This window comes from Thermobia domestica, chromosome 3, assembly GCF_964235325.1.
Source record: "Thermobia domestica chromosome 3, izTheDome1.hap1.1, whole genome shotgun sequence".
NCBI classification, from domain to species: Eukaryota; Metazoa; Arthropoda; class Insecta; order Zygentoma; family Lepismatidae; genus Thermobia; species Thermobia domestica.
The window spans coordinates 329,628,541-329,652,629 of NC_137456.1; the positions used below are offsets into that span (position 1 = coordinate 329,628,541).

A 24,089-nucleotide genomic window follows, 5' to 3' on the forward strand; every position below is an offset into this window, starting at 1 on the left:
TTTTTAGACCAATGCCACATGGTTTTAGTCAACTCCTCTATATTATAATTATTATTATTATTATTATTATTATTATTAAAAGTTCTAGTAGTGGTATTACATCGATATTTGTGATGATACTGGTTTCTACTCGTTACCGTGTACTCACTGTACACGACTGTTACGAAACCGAGGTTTTGACATGCCACCAGAAAAACATTTGACGTTTTTATTATCATACTTTCCGACCCGGAGCTAGGACGAAACTTCTCACGTAATAAGTATAAATATTCTTTCTTATTCAGCAGTAAGCGGAGAAACGATTGTTAAAAAAAATGTGTTATTAATGGGACAGGATGCAAATACGTGGTGATCTTTTTCCCTATAAAAAAAATTGTAAGTTATATGTCTGAAATGTGGAATTGTATGCGTAAATTGTTGGTCTATAGAGTAACAGGTAATACAAGATAATTGGTAGCATCTGAGTAGTACTATAATTGGCAGTAAGAGATGCACCGACTTCTCACTATTTTGACGAAAATTTATTTTTCAGAAATGTACGAATGTTTGAAATCAATGACTTGTTTACTTTTTCCCTTCGGTTTGTTTTTAACCTTGAACTATAGTTTCCTCCCACGCCAAATCGTGCTTCCTTGCACTACTACAGTCTTAATTTCGTGTAAATATCTTTCCGGAAAAAACATTCACTCACTTCCAGCATTTGTTTCACTTCATCTGGTATTCTCTAGATTTTTGTCCAATTCTCGTATTTCTTTTCCGACATCAGACAAAAATTCAAGACTCATACTACCCACAGAGAAATAAAGTCAGCTAGGTTTTAGTGTAATACGACTTATTAGTTTACGGTGGATAAGAATCCTACCAAAAAAGTGTGTGAAAAGATTGCTAGAAATTGTAATACCACAAACACATCGTGAATAAGGAGGGCAATTTCTATTTACGTAATAGGAGTGGTAACTAGTTACGGTAGTCGTAGCTGTACACAATAACTAGTATACGTATCTGGTAAAAAAAAAAACAATCTCTATATTGATTTTCCTTTCAATTCGTTTTAACAACTGTATTAATAAATTAGTGAAGTTAGTTTATTATCATAAGCACCTATGTCTATAATTATCGAATAATTTCCTAATTAAGATTTTTCTTCTAATAATTTCATTATTTGTGTTTGGTTTTCGATGAATTTACCATTTGTGTCTAAAAATATACATACTAGTTCAGAATTTCTGGTATACATAAAAAAATATATTTTAAAAATGCATAGGTACCAATTGTACTGCGGTTTATTTTGTGCTAAGTGTACACCAAATTCCAAAGAAGATAGATTAGTTGATTTTTAACGGAGTAGATTCCTCATATTTTTGTTTGCTAGTGCCATTTTCCGAAAAAAAAAACACTCTCAAATATCATCATGCACCATTTTTCCGTTATTTTATTTAAAGTTTTAAGTAGCACTTTTGGAAATGCTTTTTTCAGTTAAAAAAAAGGTAACTACGGACGAATTATTTTAGAATATCTTTGACTTCTTTTCTAATATCAGACTCTTTCTATTTCTGTCTTATTAACCCACATTTTTCCGAATTATTTTTTGTGGCTAATTTTTTTGATATTTGTATGGAGTACTCTGTGATGAGGAATAATCACAAAATTCTTGAAATAAATGATCTGCGTCTTACGTGTACACTTTTCGGAGGGTGCGTCGAAAATGATACATCGGAAATATCTTTCTTAGTGACAGGGGTCGTTTTCGACCCATTGAGAACATGAGGTAAAGTTTTCAATACGTTGTCCTTCTGAATAAATTTGTTAGTTAGTATCAACTGGAATTAAATGTTTACATTAATTAAAATTTGTTAATTTTAATTTTTACATTTTCGTCAGAGACCTGTTGTTTCCATAGATCTGCAATATTTGAACAGTTTATGGAGCATTGTTCTCTAATTTCTGATAAGAAACATTTTGATAATAACTATATGATTTATATATACGTGAAAATAGATTGTACACCATTTTGTAACTACACTAGCGCACCTATGATGCATACTTATGCCTGAGTATGAAACGCATCGAAACATTTGTCATGCAGGAATAGTTTGCATTTAACATTGTTTCGTTTTTGAAAAGAACCTCAGATCTTGCTTAAAATTAAAACCGTTACTGTGTGACCTATGTTGTAGTACCTGACAGTGGTATCTGAAGATTTTGAAGTAGCATCAACTTCAGGCCCAGGCTTTAAATTCCAAAATTTCCTCAAAAGTATCTTGCAAATGCTTATGCGTAGGGTCAATAGTTTATCCAGCCTTCTTTTCAAGTATACAACAGTTTGCGGTAACAACCTTTAGCATCCAGACTATGAACGGGAAATACCACTTCATTTCACGACTGGAAGAGTGATAGAGCTTCAGGTTTGGTCCAGTTTGTCCGCTCCACACATGTTTGCATTATAGTCGGAAACCAGTGCTGACATTTCCACCAGCATCCACTTACCAGACGAAGAAGAACGGCTTGATGTCTTCAGTGGTTGGGCACCGCGGTAGAAATAGTTGACTTCGTCCCGTCGTGGGAAAATTCTTGTGTGAATTGTGCTGTTCCTTGGTGTGTATGTGGCCGTAGGCGTGCGATGGATGGCTTTATTTAACACAGTAATAGACTCCGCTCACTGTCAGAGTCCGGAGCTTCCCACAGGAATTGGATCTTATGCCAAACTGGGTCGAATTTGGCCTTGGTTGCTACCTGTATATGTCAGAGCGTATGATCAGTATGTTGAAGAATTCATGATACTCAGACTCCGTAGAATTTGGCCTTGAATTTCCACGTGAAATTGATTTGTTGCTAAGGGGATATAGCATTTCATGACTATTTTTTGAAGGAAGTATTGAGACACGTGAGGTGTGTGTGTGTGTGTGCGTGAGGTCGTATGCCTGATGTAGTAAGATCACGTGACGAAAAGTAGTGATTGTGAGTACGATGATGTTAACGGAATGCAGAACGTACACGTATGTGTATGTGTATATCATTCCGTTAGCAGCTTTTGTGAAAGAAGAAAAATCGAATTAAAGATGATATCGTCAATGAATATATTAAGTAAGCTTACTACGCAATCATTGGATCCCTTTAAAATGATGCGTGATTTAGAGATTTGCGTACCAATTTGTATTGTAAACTTTGAGGTAATTACAGTGAGTAATGGAAGGAAGGCATGCGTCACATTTCAAGGAGGACAAAACAGTAATTTTACCATGACGCTGTACTGGAAAATTAGAAGAAGATAATGGTGCATTATTATCGTATTCGAAAAGTGGAAAGATATGTTTAACATATTTGGTCTAGGAATTAATTCGTACGGGTGGACAAGAGATGGCGCAACGAACGGAGCTTCCCACAGTTCCGTGTATCCACACATGTGTTGCAAACCCCTGTCATCGCGTATCGTTCGTAGTATAGGGCAGTGGATTAAAGCGTCAACAACACCAGTTTGTAGTTAAGTGAACATGGCGCAATTTGTGCCTGATAAAGTGTTTTTGCGGGGTGTCCTGCTGCGGTACTTTAACATGCAGAAAAGTGCGACTGAAAGTCATCGTACTTTGGTGGAAGTGTATGGTGACCATGCTCTAGCTGAGCGAACGTGTCAGAAGTAGTTTGCACGGTTTAGAAGTGGTGATTTCGGCTTGGCAGACCAAGAGCGAGCTGGACAGCCAAAAAAATTTCAAGACGAAGAATTGACAGCATTGCTCGAGCAGAATTCGTGTCAAACGCAGGAACAAGTTGCAGCAGCATTAGGCGTTGATCAAACAACAGTCTCCAAACGCTTGAAAGACAGAGACGTTGAAACGCGAAAAAACATTTGCGAATTGCTGCTTCAACGACAGAGCAGAAAGGGGTTTCTGCATCGAATTATGACGGGTTATTTGAAGTGGATCCATTACGAGAACCCTAAACGAAAAAAGGCCTGGGTGAAACCAGGTGAACCAGGTCCATCACAACCAAAACGAGATATTCACTGTGCAAAGGTTATGCTGTGCATATGGTGGGATATGAAAGGTGTGGTGTACTATGAGCTGCTGCAACCGGGTGAAACTATGAATGGAGAACGTTATCGACGACAATTAATGCGTTTGAAGCAAGCTCTGGCGAGAACACGACCAGAATGGGAGAACAGACATGATAAACTTATTGTTCAACATGATAACGCTCGCCTACATGTCGCAAAACCGGTCAAAACCTATTTAGAAAATGTCGGATGGAAAGTTTTACCCCACCCGCCGTATTCACCAGACGCTGCTCCTTCGGACTACTACTTGTTCGATTGCATAAACAACGATTTGATTGGACAGCGGTTTACTTTTTCAGAAGATACCGAAACATGGGTCTTTGACTGGATCGCTTCCAAGGATGAGGACTTCTTTCGCCACGGAATCCGTACATTGCCTGACAGATGGGCGGAAGTGGTGGCTAGCGATGGACAATATTTTTCTTAAGGTATTTTGTGTCTTACTACAGCTTCAATGTGTGCGTACCAACCGCACGAATTAATTCCTAGACCAAATATAAAGGAATGAAGATTAATTTATCTGGATGTACCATGCACGATCTTGAATTTACTGAGATTGTATCTTGTTCGTAAATATATGCGACGTGTTCGAACAAGACCAAGCATTATTTTTCCACCTCTTCTTTCTAGCCGTTTGTACGTGCACGAATATCCGTATGCATAGTGACAGTAGTCTGTGTGTATCAGCTACTGGATTGAAAGGTCTATGAGTACTTGTCTACCAACTATGCATACTAAGAACGAGTACTTACTAAATGGTACTCTTCAGTGGTACTTAAATAAGGTCTTAATTCAATAGAAAATAAATTAATTTGTGTTGGATTGGATAGTGTCACATTTGAATCAGTGATTCATATCGGTTGGTTAAAATTGAAAACGAAAGGATTTGACAAACAAAAATTCATAGACTCAATAACGAGTGAATTATTTGACAGTGCACAAACACAGCCATGGTGGGGGAAACTGATACACAACGTTTGCATTGTATGAAATTCTGTTAAGAGAGAGGGAAATTATTTTTTCATTTATACTGAGCAGTGTAGTCATAAATTTAGTGCATTTAATAATAAAGATATAGCGAAACTGAAATGCTTCATTTACAAATAAATTTGTCCTTTGTGTTTGTTTAATGCACTTAAATTTGATATAAATTTTTATTAGTTCAGTAATATTTTACGTTTTATAAAAAGAAAATCTTGTAATATTTTCCTTGTGTACTATGAGTATTATTTATAAGATAATAAAAATTTGAATGATAATTAAAAATTTATCTATAATTAGGAAGAAATGATGAAATGATATTACAGTAATAAATGAATACCCATAGTAATAGACAGAAAAATTGGAGATTATTTATTTATGGTTTTGATGAGAATGTATGATGAAAATCATTTGAGGAATTTCCTTTAGCCTTGAAACAGAAAAAAGTATTAATAATGTCCACATAGGGACGATTTGACACTTTGAATTTTATTATTGGTGAATTTATAATAAAGAGAAATTCTACGAACAAATTGAATGTGTTGAATTACAGAGGGAACAAGTCGAAATATAGCGAAGTATTCTGTATGTCTTTCCTATTCTATTGTGGGTGACATCATATATAAAAATACATACGTATATGTATATATATATATATATATATATATATATATATATATATATATATATATATATATATATATATATATGAGGTGGTATTTAATAATAATAATAATAATAATAAGAAGAAGAAGAAGAAGAAGAATAACGTACTTTTGAAAATATATGATGATGTTCCTCTGGTGATCCACTTCTAAGTGGGATTGGAATTATCTATATGTGCTGCGTGGGACACATTCTGGTAGAGGGTTCGTAAGTTCGAAACGAACGAACACATCCGTGTCTAATAAAGTTCCAATGCTGTACAGCCCTGGCTTCTTCATCTTGCATAATGTCGAAAACAAAGATAGTGTATCCTTGAGCAAAGTCAAGGCGAAAAATGTTGTTACCATAGATTAAAAAGTAAATACCTGATCCACAAAATAAGGTTTGATATGAAGAAATATATAGCCTTTCTTCAAAATTTAGTTGTAAACGTTTTCCATCAGTATGTAATGATAAGAAATTAATGTCAAAATATTTTGGGGTAGACGGATTTGAAGCTATCGTTCCTGTAAAGGCATTATTTTCAGTAAACGCCAAAATCGCTCGAGTTGGTAATATCTGCATGAATAAATTTTCTATTGCTTTTGATTGAAGACCATTTGGAATGTCGAATGAATTCATTTGACTTCTTGTGAAAGGACATTTCTCTGATGTTGATTATCGAAACTTGTTTTGTGTTAGTTTTATTGTAGGACTAACAGCAACCTTTGAAATATGTGAAGCATGGACTAAAATATTTACTTTAGCCTCAACAGAGGAATAATTAGCGATGAGACAAGATTTTGGCTTAACAGGAATTAATTTGATGCGTAGTTCTCCTTGGATTAAAAATTTATCCTGATTAAAAGTATCACATTGAAGATGTCCCAGCATGTCGAATTTTGCACTGTTTTTGTTAATTCATAACGCTGTTGAAATCCCTTACTAACACTAGTCTAGGAATGAATTCGTGCGGTCGGTACGCACACATTGAAGCTGTAGTACAAACACAAAATACATAAATACCTTAAGAAAAATATTGTCCATCGCTAGCCACCACTTTCGCCCATCTGTCAGGCAATGTACGGATTCCGTGGCGAAAGAAGTCCTCATCCTTGGAAGCGATCCAGTCAGAGACCCATGTTTCGATATCTTCTGAAGAAGTAAACCGCTATCCAATCAAATCGTTGTTCATGCAATCGAACAAATAGTAGTCCGAAGGAGCAACGTCTGGTGAATACGTCGGGTGGTGTGAAATTTCCCATCCGATATTTTCTAAATAGGTTTTGACCGGTTTTGCGACATGTGGGCGAGCGTTATCATGTTGAACAATAAGTTTATCATGTCTGTTCTCCCATTCTGGTCGTGTTCTGGCCAGAGCTTGCTTCAAACGCATTAATTGTCGTCGATAACGTTCTCCATTCATAGTTTCACCCGGTTGCAGCAGCTCATAGTACACCACACCTTTCATATCCCACCATATGCACAGCATAACCTTTGCACAGTGAATATCTCGTTTTGGTTGTGATGGACCTGGTTCACCTGGTTTCACCCAGGCCGTTTTTCGTTTAGGGTTCTCGTAATGGATCCACTTCTCATCACCCGTAATAATTCGATGCAGAAACCCCTTTCTGCTCTGTCGTTGAAGCAGAAATTCGCAAATGGTTTTGCGTCTTTCAACGTCTCTGTCTTTCAATTCATGTGGAACCCAATGTGACATCTTTTGAATCATTCCCATGGCTTTCAAGCGTTTGGAGACTGTTGTTTGATCAACGCTTAATGCTGCTGCAAGTTGTTCCTGCGTTTGACACGAATCCTGCTCGAGCAATGCTGTCAATTGTTCGTCTTGAAATTTTTTTGGCTGTCCAGCTCGCTCTTGGTCTGCCAAGCCGAAATCACCACCTCTAAACCGTGCAAACCACTTCTGACACGTTCGCTCAGCTAGAGCATGGTCACCATACACTTTCACAAAAACACGATGACTTTCAGTCGCACTTTTCTGCATGTTAAAGTAATGCAGCAGGACACCCCGCAAAAACACTTTATCAGGCACAAATTGCGCCATGTTCACTTAACTACAAACTGGTGTTGTTGACGCTTTAATCCACTGCCCTATACTAGGAACGATACGCGATAACAGGGGTTTTCAACACATGTGTGGATACACGGAACTGTGGGACGCTCCGTTCGTTGCGCCATCTCTTGTCCACCCGTACGAATTAATTCCTAGACCAAATATGTCCAGTAGTATCTTGAAACCATAATGCACATTGAAGATCAGTGTTTTAGCACAATCATCATAATTTAACTCTTTTCTTAGGGATGATCGATATAAATGATTATCACAGAAATATTTTTTTTAATTAAATACACATCTATTTCACAGAACATAACATTTAAAGTACACTAATAGAAGTCACACCCATACCATTTTCTCGAAATTATCCATGTAGCTTAACGATTTGAGCTTTAATATAAAGAGTGTGTGTGGAATATCTATGTATTCATCTCTTGTTCCTCGTATGACAAATTCTATACTTGGGTTATCAGTTAGTGAACTGATTGGTTTATTTGTAACAATATGATTATCTAGTATACTGGTTTGCGTTGTGAGATGTGAGAGGCCAGGATGATGATTTAATCGAAGATGTCTGATAGTTTCTTCTTATAAAATCTATTTTTCTTTGCTTTCTACGTACGTTTTTTTTTTTGTTTTTACTTGTGCATTTCTTCCTCCTTCTATAATGTGTAATGATGAAGGGTTAAAGATAGAATGATGTGTAATTCTTTTCCTTCGGTGATATCCAGATGCCGACATACATTTCAGTGTATTTTTAGCTTTATGCAAGCTGGAATTCACTTCACCCATTCACTGATGAAAGGATTCGTTAATAGGTTGTTTATCAATGATGAGTCATTAATATCGTTTGCGCCAGATGTTGAAATTCCTTTGTTATTGTTTACGCCTTGTTTTACTAATGACATGACAGAGCGAAATAATCCTCCAAGGAAACTTTCAATAGCATGTCCATAATGATAATGTGAACCAGCATAAACCTTTCCAGTTGCAGAAAGAGATTGTTTTTATAATATGTAAATATGGATTGTTGATAGTTTTTGATGTTTTCGCACTGGTCAAAAATGTAGTTTACCGCATATATTTCCGAAACTAAATGCGAGTGGAGAGCCTGTACAATCTCTTATATCTATTTTTATGTGTTCAAAATGCATGTTGTTAATAAGTACATAATGTGGAGGTTTAAAATTTGTATAGCACTAGCTCCAAATGTATGATCCACAGTAGTTATATTTATGATACATAATAATCGTGACCATTTCCTTAGCCGAACCGGCATAACTGTGGGACGTAAAACTCAAATGTTTCGAAGGTTTATAATAATGGTGCTACTGATCTCGAAAGATATAGATTGAACTATATCACAATATACATACATTGTATATGGAAGTCCTAAATGTAAATTTGGAACAGTTTTGTCTTGTTGCCTGTTCCTTAGATCTGCTTCTGGATCTAATTCCAACACCGCACTAGCACTTGGTAATAATACAATGTCCACATATGTTTTTACGAGCACGTCTTATATAATCGCCATTTCTTTCATTAATGTAGGATGTATGTAAATTGTGAATCTGTTGTGCGTATTAATTTGCTTTATCAAATATGAAATATCAATATAATAACGAACAGGAATATGTACAAACTTCCGTTCATCAATTTTTGGATGATTGTAAAAATTTTATTATTTTGTTCATTAATATTTAAATTTGAATGAGAATAATGAAACTCAAAAATAGCCACTTTCCATTTTTCACGGAATTCCATTCTTTGATGAAGTTTAGTAGTGTATGATGTTATGAGGAAAATATTCCATAGCACTATTACTGGGAAGCGTAACTGCAAAAGCTCCATCTGGTTCCATTGTATTTCTTGATCTTCAGGGATGATGCAGGTATCCAGGAGTCGAAAGAACAAGGATATGCTTTCCAATGAATAAGAGATTCTAATCTGTTACCTATTTTTACGGTTAGTGTGCGTATGATATTATTTATGTAAAAAGTTTTTGATAGTGTTACAGCTGTAATTCCTTTCTAAAAATCGCCAATCCAGCGGTTCTTTGTTTAAATCTTCTATTTGATAAACAGGTGGTTCTCTTGGTATTATTTCGTTCATTTTAAATTTTTTCCACGTCCAGTTTTGCATGTATCCGTTATCAACTATATCTACTTCTACTAATTCGTACTGTATCACCAATTTGAAATGTTTTAAAAAATCCCTAGTTTTCTTCTTCATTTTACTACCATATTGATTATGCCACATTTGTAATAGGTTATTTTGAGAAACATTTGTAAATAACATCTTAATACTTGAATGATACCTTTCATTCTATGATTTCTCAAGAAGAGGCAATACATTTACATAATCATACGTTTGATACTCTTTGTGAAATTCTTCCCCATTTTTTCTTTTACAGTTCTGTTAAAACGTTCTGCAATTCTAGCCTTTAAATCAGGTCTTTTGTTTGTAATATTTTTTATTTTGTTTCTTTGAAATATTTCTGTATTGCTCTTTTTGTAAACTCACTTCCTTTATCTGTTTGGAATGTAACTGGTTTCGAAAACAGTTTTCATAAAAGTCTTTGAAAACAATTTACATGAAAACATGTTTTTAAGACATTTATTTTTTTCAGATTTTATTCTGAGACAGCATTTATATTATTCCAACACATCTAACAGTGTAAGAATATAACGATATTTAACATTAAATGTATGAAGAGACTGACGATCATTATTCCTACTCATCGTCAATATTGTTCACCACAGAGAAATCTCTTTTTAAACGACGACGTACTGGTTTGTGTAATGTATATGTTGATTGTTTCAGTGAGCACTCTCTTATACAGCGTATTTAAATTTTCTTCTTTGTAGCTGTCCACAACGGTTTAGCAGTTTAAAACAAAGCAGGATATGAAGGTCTGTTCTAAATTCTGTTAGAGGATAAATGTAAAATGTTTTGCATTTCTTGATCCTAACTAAATTCACACTTTTCCAGGGCTGCTGCTGATGTTGATTGTTTACGATTAGAAATTGAGATGAAGCTAAAGTCATTTTGTTTGAGTGCTCCATTTCACTAGCCAAGTAGTAAACTTCAAAACGGACCACTTAAAATATAAGTTAATAATGCTGGTAAGAATCCGCTTGTTGCAGTAACAAATGCTCTTTCTTTAGGATGGAGTTTACATTGTTCACAAGATATTGAAGTGTCGTCTTGTATCACATTAACCTTGATTTCTGTATCTTTATAAGATATAGGTTACTTTTCAATGCATTAACACAAGATTCGCAAATACTACGAATCACTGAAAAGTACATTTGTCACTATAGATTTAAATAATTCAGGATTTGCTTTGCTCAGCGTACGAAGATCATCCCCGTGGTTTACTTTAGACATATTTATAGAATGAAGAAACATTTTAAAATTAATATTATAAACACAGCTTATCTATTCGGAACATAATGATAAATATCGTTAGGAAATATATTTAGAAACTATTTTCATCTGGTGTATCCTGTTTTAAATTAATGAATAACCGTCTGGTAACGTAGTTGTGTCGTTCAAACTTTCTTGAAGATATTTTAAATTTTCATTGGTTATTTTGGATTTTCATGAATTACCTGATAACTCATATGTATAATTTGTGATTTATCCTTTGGAGTTTTAAATAATACATGATAAAAACTATTCAAAATCTTACAACTACTTCCTTTTCTTTGATGAAATATGTTTGAGTAGTAAATATTACACTAAGATTGCTATGATGGAAACCTTTTGTAAAGAAATCAACTATATAACTGTTCACTTCATACATATCTTCGTCAGTAGTAATAACATGAGATCCAATTTCAGGTAAAAAGTCTTTTGTTTGAGGTAATCCTTCAATGAACTGTAATTTCATTGAAATCTCTATGTATTTTCAACTCTTCATAGTACCAATAAGTATTACGAAATGTTGCATTAACCATGCGTGATAAATTAGAAAGTAGTTTTGTTACGAAGGAAGTTTTTCCACATGCATTGGGTCCTGCAACAAGACATGAAAACAAATATTTCCATGTCGTACTTATGTTAAGCAGTATGATAGTTTTCCCTGCAACCATATATTTATAAATGTTTGTATTACATTTCTCTTCTTTTGAATTAAGGATTGCGTGGTACAGTTTCATTCGTGTTTGTAATTCTACGTCGTTTTATGTAATTAATTTTATACACATTTGTTTCGGGAAGGCTAACGATAGTATGATCTGTCCTTCGGCACATTTTTCTCATTTGAAATTCTGCCTTCTATGGTTAGCCCCAGTTTTATGTCGTGGGGTCTCACAGACCCCAAGGGATCATACCGCTCGATTATTTCTTTATTTTGATAGTTAAAACGCAGTACGTTTCTCACATCTTCAGAAATTCAATTTTATGACTATATGATATATTCAGTATATTTTATGACTATAACGTTTTGTTTCACAAAAGAATCATGTCTAGGTTGCCAATTTGAATACGGTGACCGATATGAAAAATATTTTGTCACAAGTCCATGTAGTGTTTGAAGATTATCAAATGAGGTTTCAATTTAAAATTTTAAAATTGGGCCCTTGGCCTTCGTAAAGGGCTGCCCTGACAGGCATCGGGACAACACCGTCCGAAGTATCTCTTTGCATTTCCTATTTGAGTTTTTGTTTTGTTCAATTGTGTTTAACGATTTTCGAGATATTTCCGTAGAATCCGTGATTATTAAAGTGTACATCGAGACGCTACAAAGCATTTAAACTTGAATGGCAGAGCTAATTATGTGACGTTGTCTCCATTTCAGGTAGATTTTCATTTTGACAGATGCGGACTGTTTTGAATAGTTTCAGCTCTTTCGTTTCTCGTTAAGTACGTGATTGTGACGAGACCGAAATTTTTGCGTGGGAGTAAAATAATGTCCCATATTGAACATTTATAAAATTAGCAAAAAATGGAACAAAGGAATCATGAAATTGATAATTCAATCAGAGCATGACTTTTTGTACATAGAAGTTGCATTATTTATGTTATCAATTATTTTGGGCAGTAAATTTCTGTTTGTTAAATTTACGATTGACTGATTCTCTTTAATAGAGAAAATGATTTTATATATCAACTAATGAGCATAAGTTGAATGACAGAGCTAATTGTGTGATATTATCTTCATTTCAGGAAGTTCTTCATTTTAACAGAAGCAGACTTTTTAGAAAATAGATATCTTAATGTGACATGATTGACGTTTTGCTTTTGATTAAAAAAGTGCCTGATATTGACCATCTTAGCTCATCTCTCCATTTAAGGTCATCCCACACAGGAATGAAATATTTTCAAAACGTTTCTAAAACGTGCCATCATTTTCCTTCAGAAAATGTATCCTACTTCCCTTAAGGAAATATATTCCATATGTTGTTGAAAACATTTTCCACATAATACTGAAAATATTCTCTAAATTCACTCAAAAACGTTGTAGAAATATTTTATACGCCGTTAGAAAAGTTTTCCTAAAAATGTTTCCTGTACGATTTCAAACATTACTGAAAAAGTATTTGAAACGTTTTATACAATGTTAACGGAATGGTTTTTAAAATGTTTCTCATGGAATATTTTAAAATTTTTTACCAATAACGCAGACAATATTTTCCTACATATGCCAAAATATTTTCTTTACATGACAAAATATATTTAGTGAATATTTTTTGTACATCACAGAAAATATTTAAAGAATAGTTTCTGTGCATGACAAAATATTTAGGGAATATTTTCTGTACATGACAAAATATCTATAGAATATTTTCTGTACATGATAGAACCCAAAGCCCATAGGCCAATTCGGTTACTACTGCAGATACGAAAACAAGGTAAGATACAGAAGGAAATTTTTAAAATGCAGCAAGTTTTGTTTTTATATTAGTATACCGCCCAATAGTAACGAAAAGTACAACGCTGCCACTGTTGGACAACAACGAATGAAAGAAAGTGTGGTTTGAAATTATTTGAACCAAAGGGAACGGAAAGACACAATGAAAAATATAGTGCAAGACCCAATTTTGCGTCCTTATATCTCCTACCCTCTCCCAACACCGTGGTTGCTACGCCTCTGGCGTGGATGTTGCATTTGCATGTTTATCCTTCACTGTGTCTCCTTTCAATTCTTCTCGGTGTAGCTAATTTCAAACCACACATTCTTTCATTCGTGTAGCCCTACATGATGTATGGTAACGCATTTTCTTTATTGAGCGGTACACTAGTACAAAAACAAAAGTGTTGCTGGAATTTAAAGGAGTCCTTAGATATCTTACCGTGTTTCCATACCTGCAATAGTAACCGAGTTGGCCTATGGGCTCCGGACTTTTGCGTCACTCTGCATATACGGTATAACGGCTTCTTGCTGGGAACAAATAGTGGGTTGAAAACAAGGCGGCCAGGCTGTGACATAGCAGCTGGAAGAAAACATAAGATTCTTCTGTACAATTTTACCTGCTTAGTCGTCTTTGCCTCACTCTGTCTTCATGACGAGGAACCATTGCGGCCCACAGACTCAGACCAAAAAAATAAATAAATAGATAAATAACTAAAAATAAAAATAAAATACTACTACTACTACTACTAATAATAATAATAATAATTATTATTATTATTATAATAAACAGTGTAAATTATAACTACATAATGTTAACTTGCTCTCATAATTTTAAGCATTTTTTTTTAAACTCAAAAACTTATTTACACACAAAATGTTTCTGGGTGTTTCACTGGTACTACTGGTATGTGGACACGCCGTGCATATATGTTGGGGTGTCTTATGTGACTTACGACATTCAAACTGCACATCACTGTGTTCACAATCGTCGCCTGCCAGTTTTGAAAGCGGCTGTATTGGATTTTTTTTTAATACGAAAAGGATTGAAGTTTAGACATCCATTTCAAGAAACAATTGTTGGCAATCCTTTTCCTATCTTAAAAATAATAAATCCAATATAGCCGCTTTGTAATTTGGCACGCGATGATTGTGAAGGCTCTAATTTGCAGTTTGAACCTCGCAACATCACATAAGACACCCAAACATACATAGACGGCGTGGCCACATACCAGTAGTAGCAGTGGAACACCCTGAAGCATTCTGTGTGTAAATAAGATTTTGAGTTAATAATAATAATAATAATAATAATAATAATAATAAAAGCAGCTTAAAATTATGAGAGCAAGCTAACATTATGTAGTTATAATTTACACTGTACACTATAATAAATATACATCTATATAAGTTTATATCGGTTAGTAGTTAAATAAAAATTTAAATGTACACTATTCTGGCATTATTTATTTAAATACTCTTCAGCAGCATCTTCATGCTGCTCGTATTATTTGTTTCTATACATTAAGAACAATCTTCTCAAATATCAGAAATTCACATTTTAACTTGTAAACACTTGTTCTAAAAAATTATGTCACTGACACTAATTAAAAAAAAAATCAACAACGATATTTATGTATGTTGCTGAAAATATGTTCTACAAATCTACGGCGCATGGGGAATAGATCTTTTCACGAAATGTCACTTTTTGCAACTTTCAAGAAATATCACATTGTTGAATAACCAGAAAACGTATTTGCTTCTTTATAATGTCACTATTGATTACCACAACTAACTATAAATTCGACGCTGCGAATTGTCAGTTAAAGTTCTGTGGAACTGCAGCTGAATTCTTAACTGATCTTCTTGTTCGTCTCTGTATGACATGTTGAAGCCAAATCCCAATAATCTACGATCTCATCGTTAGTTACGTTTCTCTTGTGTTACACAGTTTCTGAAAATAAAAATAATAGGCAGCGTTTAATAACATAATAACAGTAGGGAATGATTAAAGATCAATTATTACATCTTAAACTTACAAAAATATTTAAAATGTTTGTGTAGGACCTACAGCAGCTTGTGAAGACAATATTGTGTTACAAAAGTAACATCCTGAAGAAAATGTAAAGGGCAAGGAAGACAACAGCTACAGCTGAAAGTGACATAGCTTAGACTGTAGCTTAATTACGGACGTTGTAACATGTTGAAGCGGTCACACATTTATTTTTAAAAAGTATAGCATCTTATAAATATTAAACCTAATATTAAAAAAAAAAATAATAATAATTTGAAAACATGTGGCAGCATTTGAGTTGATGAAGAACTAGCGTCTCATTCCGAATGCTCTGATCTAAAATCTGGACCCGAACATCCTTTTCCCCTCAGTCGTACCAGGTGAATGCCGAGGTGGTTACTAAGGCCTTGATGACCGCTACCTTGCTTGATTTCTTTCCCCACGGAGCAGGCCATACATATTATTTTGCCTTATACAAATGAATAATTTTGATAACGTTGCATTGCAAAGAATACAAAAAATCGCGAATATAGGAATGAACCATGAAATGCTCAAGAAAACTACCAACATGACAGAACAATTCAGTAAAAGGATGAAATGAAAGGTAAGGGGAAAAAACAAGGAATGTCCATGTGTGTGCTTTATTGGGTACTTTGTCCTATGTGATGGTGACTTTTGGTACTATTTGGCTGTATATATATATGCATCCCTAGATGTAAAAATACCTATGTAAAAACAGGCAAAAGATTTGATTAAGCCTATGCCTTTTTACGAGGTTTTCAATATTAAAACACCGTTTTCTCAAAAATACAATTTTGTGACATTCCTTCTATTTTCCCCTTACCCTTCAAATATACTCTATACATGTTCAACTCTGTCTTCCACGGACACTTAAATGGAACGTGTCACTTTAAGATGGGAAAATTGCGCATTTTGCTAAAATAAGAATTTTCAAAGTGTTTTAAATGTTATAACAGCGCTTGTAGTACATGCTTTTGGGAAATAAAGTTTACAGGAAGATGATTCTGAGAAGTATCATGGCACAATAGTATGTATTTAAAGCGAAGAAAAAATAAAAAGGGAGCCAGAAAGGTTTTTTTTTTACAAGAATTTAAACATAGTGTATCCCTCTTCAAATGACAACTTCTATGATTCTTTCCACTCTGAATCTAAGGTACGGCTTTTTTAATGCATTCAGTGCATTCAGAACTTTATAAAGGTCTTACGTTGAAAAAAATGGAATCTTTAAGATTAACGTCCCACGGTTATGCGGTTAGGCTAAAGGAGATTGTGATAATGAGAAATGAGTGAAATGGTGGAATGAAGAAAGTAGGAGAACCCCGAGAAAACCCACGAGCACGTATTTGCCAACTCAAAGTCCACACGGCGCGAGCTGGGATCGAACCAGGGACCCCAAGCACTGGAGGTGAACGCTCTACCACTGAGCCACCGCGCCCCCGGGTCTTACGTTGAATGTTGTATATCTTAGCGCGAAAGCAACTAATTCGCCCAAGGAAAGTCCAAAATCTAATAAGAACCACTTCCAATAACAAACCCTGAACACAATACGATACAATACACACACACACACACACAAACATATATATATATATATATATATATATATATATATATATATATATATATATATATATATATGCAAATCGCAAAAGAATAATTGTAATCTTTCGGCAAATCTAGTCTGATGGCCCCTTTTAATTTTATATATGCCAGGTAAAATATTTACATGTCGCCTGCCGCAAACCATTTAAGAGAAAATAAGAAAATTAGCGAAAGAATTATAATTTTTCAACAATTATTTCGAGCGGCACGCCAATAGTAAACCTGCAGGCAGAATTAGGTAATACTCAAGCAGACTGTTTTACTAAATTTTGACGCATTTCTTCATCTTCCGGTTTCTTTTTGTAGTACATGCACTAAACGAAAAGAAATCCTTAAGTTTAATATCCCACGGTCATGTCAGTTAGGCTAAAGGAGACGGTAATAATGAGAAATGAAGAAAGTGGGAGGAAACGGGAGAACCCCGAGAAAACCCACGAGAAAGTCCACACGGCACGAGCTGGGATCGAACCAGGGTCCCCAAGCACCGGAGGTGAACGCTCTATTACTGAGCAACCGCGCCCCCCTATGTACTAAATGAGGAGCTCTAAAAGAAAAAGCGAAACAACTTCTGTTAGGTGGCCAGTAAAAAAGCACGCATGCTATCTGAGTCAGGACAGAAGCACAGAAGGGGGGCCCGAGCGACAGCGTAGCGAGCAGACACGTCAGCGACAAGGCAGGGGGTACGCATAAACGAGGATGGTGCAAAAACATTTACAATATTTGTAATTATTCTTATCTTCAAAAACACTTAATTTCGATCCTAAGAAAAATACCTTTCACAGCTAATACACGAGTGTTACACCGCCTTTCTTTCTTACCTTTACGACAGAAAATAGTGTATGTAGGGCTATTGCCTCTGTTCTAAATTTTTCTTCTTGAATAAATCTTTTCCACACTTTGCGCAGTTGAATTTACGCGCTTCACCATACCATGACTCTGTAAAAAATTTATAATCCTTCTCTCTTTATTACACAATTCTTAAAAAAAAAGTTTACATTACGGCCATCGCAGATGTTCACAACTGACGTATGAACCGGAAATTCCCGCCGCTTACTTCTACCCTATTTGCATTCAAAATCCATTTCAATAAGCTGTGCAATGATAGAAATAACTTACATTAACACTCTCATTCCTTCACGAAAAATATTTCACATCATATTTTATCTATAAATTTTGTTCTCGGCGTAAACGTCTGCTCGACAGAACCGAAGAATTATTATAACCCACTGGTGTATTTAAGGGGGGCTCTTGGGCTTAAGCCCCTTGAAATTGTACTTACTATATTAAAGTAAATGAATTATCTTGGAGAACAAAGTTAGCCAAGCCCTTCTCCCGTGAAAAAAAAAAATCGTAAATACGTCATTAAAATGTTAATATACGCGCAATTATCCCGTCACGAAAATAGAAATGTACGTGCCTACTCCCTTCGGAAGCATCCCCTCGGCCCCCCCTGACTCGGTTAGATGGCATTCGTGCTTTTTATTAGCCCCGTAACACAGATTGGTTTGTATTTTTTGGGCTTCTTATCCACACATCAGGAATCAGTATAAATACGCAAATCGTAAAAGAATTGTAATTTTTCGACAATTAATTCTGACGGTCGCCTTGAATTTATAAGTGAAAAATTTAAAAATGTATACGTCGCTTGGCGAAAATCATTAAATAGACAACAAGAAGGAAAGTAGCGAAAGAATTATATTTCAGTAAGTATTTCGAGCAGTGCTTCTTCCAGACTTGTCTTTGGGAGGGCAGTGGCTCCCCGGAGCAGACCAAAATAATACGTTTATAATAATAACTAGAATAGGACGAGCAATGCCCCCGGAACATTACTTTTGAAAGAAACACTGCTTTCGAGTGGCACACTAGAAGTAAAACTGCACGAAGAATTATAACCTGTCATAAAAATGGTAATGTAAGCATCTTTTTAAACTCTTTACTTTGAACAAGGCAGTGATATTATGTCAGTACATAGTATTGCCGAATGAGCATTAGCGAGTGAAGGCGGGTTAGAGCCCCGCAGGGCACGTTGTTTTCTCTTTCCTTCTTGGGAACTGTAACTGCAGAAACCGGTTCAGATCAATTGGTCATTGTCACTGCCTTGACTAAAGTAAAGACTTGCCCGCATATTTTCCCCTCGCTCCTGCTGACCTCCAACTTCGCAATGCTCTGACTCAGACAGTATTGGTGCTTCTAGAACACAGGTCCCCTTTATAGGTTAATAGATGTTTCTTTTCTGTATCAAAGTAAAATATTTAATTCACATTGTATTGCCGAGCGAGCGTTAGCAAGTGAAGGCGGGTTAGAGCCCCGCAGGGCACGTTGATTTCTGTCTTTATTACAGATAAATGGGAAGAGGAACCTGTGTTCTACATCCCTGCCTATTGGTGCTTTTTAGTGGCCATGTAGTACAGGCTGATTTATATTTTTTGCACTGTAGTTTTTACGTCATACATCCGGCAACGTATATATATACGCAAATCATAAAAGAATAACTACTTTTTCGACAATTACTTCTGACGCTCCTTTTGAATTTTATCTATTCCATGTTACGTATCTCAAATCGCCTAGCGCAAATCTTTAGGAGACAATAAGGCTTGTGTATAGCCCGCTCCCCCCAGTTCTTTGTCACCGGAACTGGAAGAGTCAGTACTACTACTACTTATATCGAGAACAGAACCAAACCAACCCCTGCGGGGCTTCTAACCCGTTCCTAGTACTATTGCTACTAACTACCACCACTACTACTACTATTGCTACTAACTACTACTACTACCGCTACTAAAGCTACTACTACTACTTATACTAAAGCTACCTTACCGCAAGATTTACATCTTAAATCTTTATAACATGCGATTCCGATTCATTATGAACTAGTATGAATCGTTAGATTCACTATGATTCGTTAAAAATCACTGGGGGGAGCGGGCTATACTCAATCCGACAATAAAAAGAAAAATTATTAAAAGAATCTATTTTTCAGCAATTATTTCGACTGGTGAGCCAAAAGTAAACCTTCACGGTATTTTATGTATAGAGATGAAAAATAGAAATCTAGCATCCCATACCTTTATTAATTTGTAAACATAAATTTCTCGATAATACATAGTATACATGAGAACCCCCTGACCTGCGTTTCTTCTGTGTTCTATTACCATTTCTGCATGAAATACCATAAATTTTCTACGTAGTGCAATATAAGAAGTACCCATGTGCACAAGACATGCGATATACCTTAAATCCCCCCCTCCACACACACATAGTCATAGATAAAGTACAAGAGCACTACACATGCAGATATAAAGTACAGGTACGTTCTTTCTTTATTTTCGTATCAGTCGATAAGTAAAGAAAAGTCGCTTTGTTACCTCCTTTGTAAGTTCGTACATACTCAATGAATAATCCCTAAAAGTACGAGCGTCCTGCTCATTCGGGAACTGATGCAGCTTCATGTATACTATACAGACACTCAATCACTTATAAAGACAATAAAACTAAATTATTTTATGTAATCGTTATACTTACCGACTTTTCTTGTCTTTCTTTCTTTCTTCTTCACTATTAACAGTGTTGAGGTGTGCCTCCGACTTCGGAAAAGTCTTCTTTAATTTCAAATCACTCATTAACTAATTAAAATTGGGTATATTACCAACTTTTTAAGTAGGTAGATATTCAATGAATAATTCCTGGCTCCTTAACTATAACCCTTTTTCTATATAAAGATATCTTCTTCAACATGACTGAATATAGTGAGATTTATTTTATTTTATTTATTTATTTTTTAAATATTCCTTCTCTTGATTTGTGAATTCAACACAGCGCGCAAGGAATGCTGGTACCTTTGATAAACAAATGACGGTTGATGTAGCTATGCTAATTAGCAATCTCACACACTGGATATCATAAATTTCAAATTTTTAACAAATATATTTCTTTGGTGCTGCTATAATTAGTATAATGATTGGTAATAATGCTACTACGATACTCTCGTGAGAGAATTTATTCAACATTCGATAAAATATTCTGCAAATAATTCTAAAATTTTACATGAAAATATTTCATTTAAGTTACAGGACAAGATAAACACATTTCCATACAAAATTAATAGGAGTTTTAAAAATATTTCTTATATTACGAACGAATTTATTTTTAAAATATTCGAAATATTTTAAAAAATATAGTTCATATGTTTTCTTGTAACAATAGAAAAGAATGTAAATGACATGTTGGAAAACACTTTATTCTGTTTATAGGCCTATTCTGTTTCCTTTATCATGTATGTAAAACATTTTTTGTGTTACTTAGAAAACATTTTCTCTCTCAACTAGGGGTAAAAGTACGGGGGGACGCCGCCCCCACCTCGAGAAAATATACACGGCGTCTACCCAGTTCCTAAAAAAATTACAATGGGCAAAGATAGGCAGGGTGAACGGCGTGACGTCATCCGCTACCTACCGTCCCCCAACCTTTTCAGATTCACTTTTACCCCTGCTCTCAACATTGAAAACATATTACATTACATTCAACACAATATTTCTATTACAATTTGTGAAAATTTTCCATACATTATTTTCCTACTAACGTTCTAAAAATGCACATCCTGTTCAGTGGCATATTTACGATTTTGTTTTGTAGAGGGAATCTTTGCTAACTTTATTCCTGAAAATGTGAAAATTGTGCAGGATATTTCATTTACTTTAATATAGTAAAACAATTTCGGGAGAGGATTAAGCCCGGAAAGCTTATTTAACGCCACTGCTTCCCGTAGTTAATTAAATGTTCTCCAAACACATTTTAAAAAATAGTTCCGGCATATATTTGGGATACTTCCCAGATATAACAAGGAATGTGTTTTCTCCAGTAACGGAAGAGTATATTCTGAAAACATGTAAAAATGTTTCTATAATAGACCTATATCAGAAAATGTTGTTCACTAAAGACACAAAATATCTTCCAAAACACAATGGAAAACATTTTCTATTCATTTTTAATGTTTTCTTTTACCTGTTTTAAAGTTTTATATTCAAAATTCCATAAAATATTCTGGAAATAATACTAAAATATCATACGAAAATATTTAATTTAAGTTATAGGAGAAGATTACCAAAATACTTTTGTAAAAATTAAGTAAACCTTTTTAAAACATTTCTGAAAAATATTTCTTATATTACGAAATAATCTATTTTTAAAATATTCTAAATGTTTTTAAAAATATATATTTAATACGTTTTCTCGTAAAAATAGAAAATATTACAAATAACGAATTAGAAAACATTTTTTAAATATGTGGAATATATTTTGTTTGATTGCTTTCCGTATCATATACGGAAAACATTTTTAGTATCATTTCGAAAATATTTCCCTTCTCAACAGTGAAGACATATTGAATTAGAAATATTTCCCAAGAACAATAAAATTTATTCTGACCACTAAAGAACATCAGTAAGAAGGAGTTAAATGTCCAACGCTAAAAACTGATGTCATTGAAGACAATTCACCATTGTCTGTGAAAATAGTCTATTACAATGGATCTTATAATCTCGTAATTCTAAAGGCCTTCATTTGGTATGGATCATATATAGGAAAGGAGTGTCTAATAATATGTGCTTGGTGTGGGTTTCTGTCACCACGGCACGGCGCTTCCTCAGGTTGCAGATTGAGGAGAAGGCCTCTAGATATAGAGGTCAGCTGCGAATTTACTGAATAAGCAGTCGCGGACAGACGACTAGGAGTAGTCCTCCAGCTTCGGGGTTTTCGTACCAAAACCTTATCTGTAAAAAAACACTCTTGTTCAGAAATATTCAAAAAAGCCTTGGACAAGGACTGATAACTTGGCACAATCTCACCAAAAGAAAATGGACATGAGATTTGGAACATGGAATTTTAGAAGTTTTTATAGGGTAGGCGCGTTAAAATCCGTAACGAGTGAGATAGAGAAATACAGGATGGACCTAGTTGGAGTTCAGGAACTTAAGGGGGAAGGAAATGGATCTGTGAATTTCGGAAATTTTACGGGGAAAAAATAAAAATCAACAGTTAGGAACAGAGTTTTTCGTTCACAAACGAATATTATCAGCAATTAAACGGGTTGAATTTGTTACTGACAGACTTTCTTTTATTACTCTTAAGGGACGATGGTGTGATATTATTGTTTTAAATGTACATGCCCCAACTGAAGATAAGGATGACAGTTTTTACGTAGAAGTGGAACGGATATTTAACCAACTCCACGATAATATATGAAAATTCCATTAGGGGATTTCAATGCGAAGGCAGGACGAGAGGATATTTTCAAACCGATTATAGGGAACGAAAGTCTACATAAGGAACACATACTAACCTTGTACGTCCGAGCTGTGATGAATAATTACTGCTAAAAGGAGATAGTAAACTTTTCGCGGGAACGTATACTGTTAGTTATTAAGTAGTCTACCTTTGGCTGGTCGTGGGCCTAGTGAGGTGTTACTTCGTTTTTATGTTAGATTTGGACCTGGAATGTTTCTTCCACGTTTGTTGATCATCACCTTCCTCACTTAGCTAGTCCCAATATCTTCTTCTATATTTTAAAATCATCGATTCGTTGCATACTCCTTTCTGCTCCTCACTGTCATTCCATCATTCCCTTATGGCGGTATGAAAAAGACAATTTCTTCGGAAGATGTGTTAAGTCCAATTGGAATTTCACGAAAGATGGGGCCTAATTCTGCGTAATTAAGAATATGCTTTCAACACTCAATTAGTTATTTCATTCACAGCAGAAATTGTTAAGTATAAACAGTTTTACTTTCTGTGCAATTATAGATAAAAGTTTGCACATTACGCAGAAATGGGGTAACTTGTACTGTAT

At 34.8% G+C, this 24,089-nt stretch overlaps 1 protein-coding gene across 4 annotated transcripts in view; it reads left to right on the forward strand.

The window, feature by feature from the left end:
• LOC145681206 (uncharacterized) overlaps window positions 1–24,089 on the forward strand; it is a 144,594-nt gene that overhangs the window by 85,317 nt on the left and 35,188 nt on the right. The gene's annotated exons all lie outside the window — the stretch shown is intronic.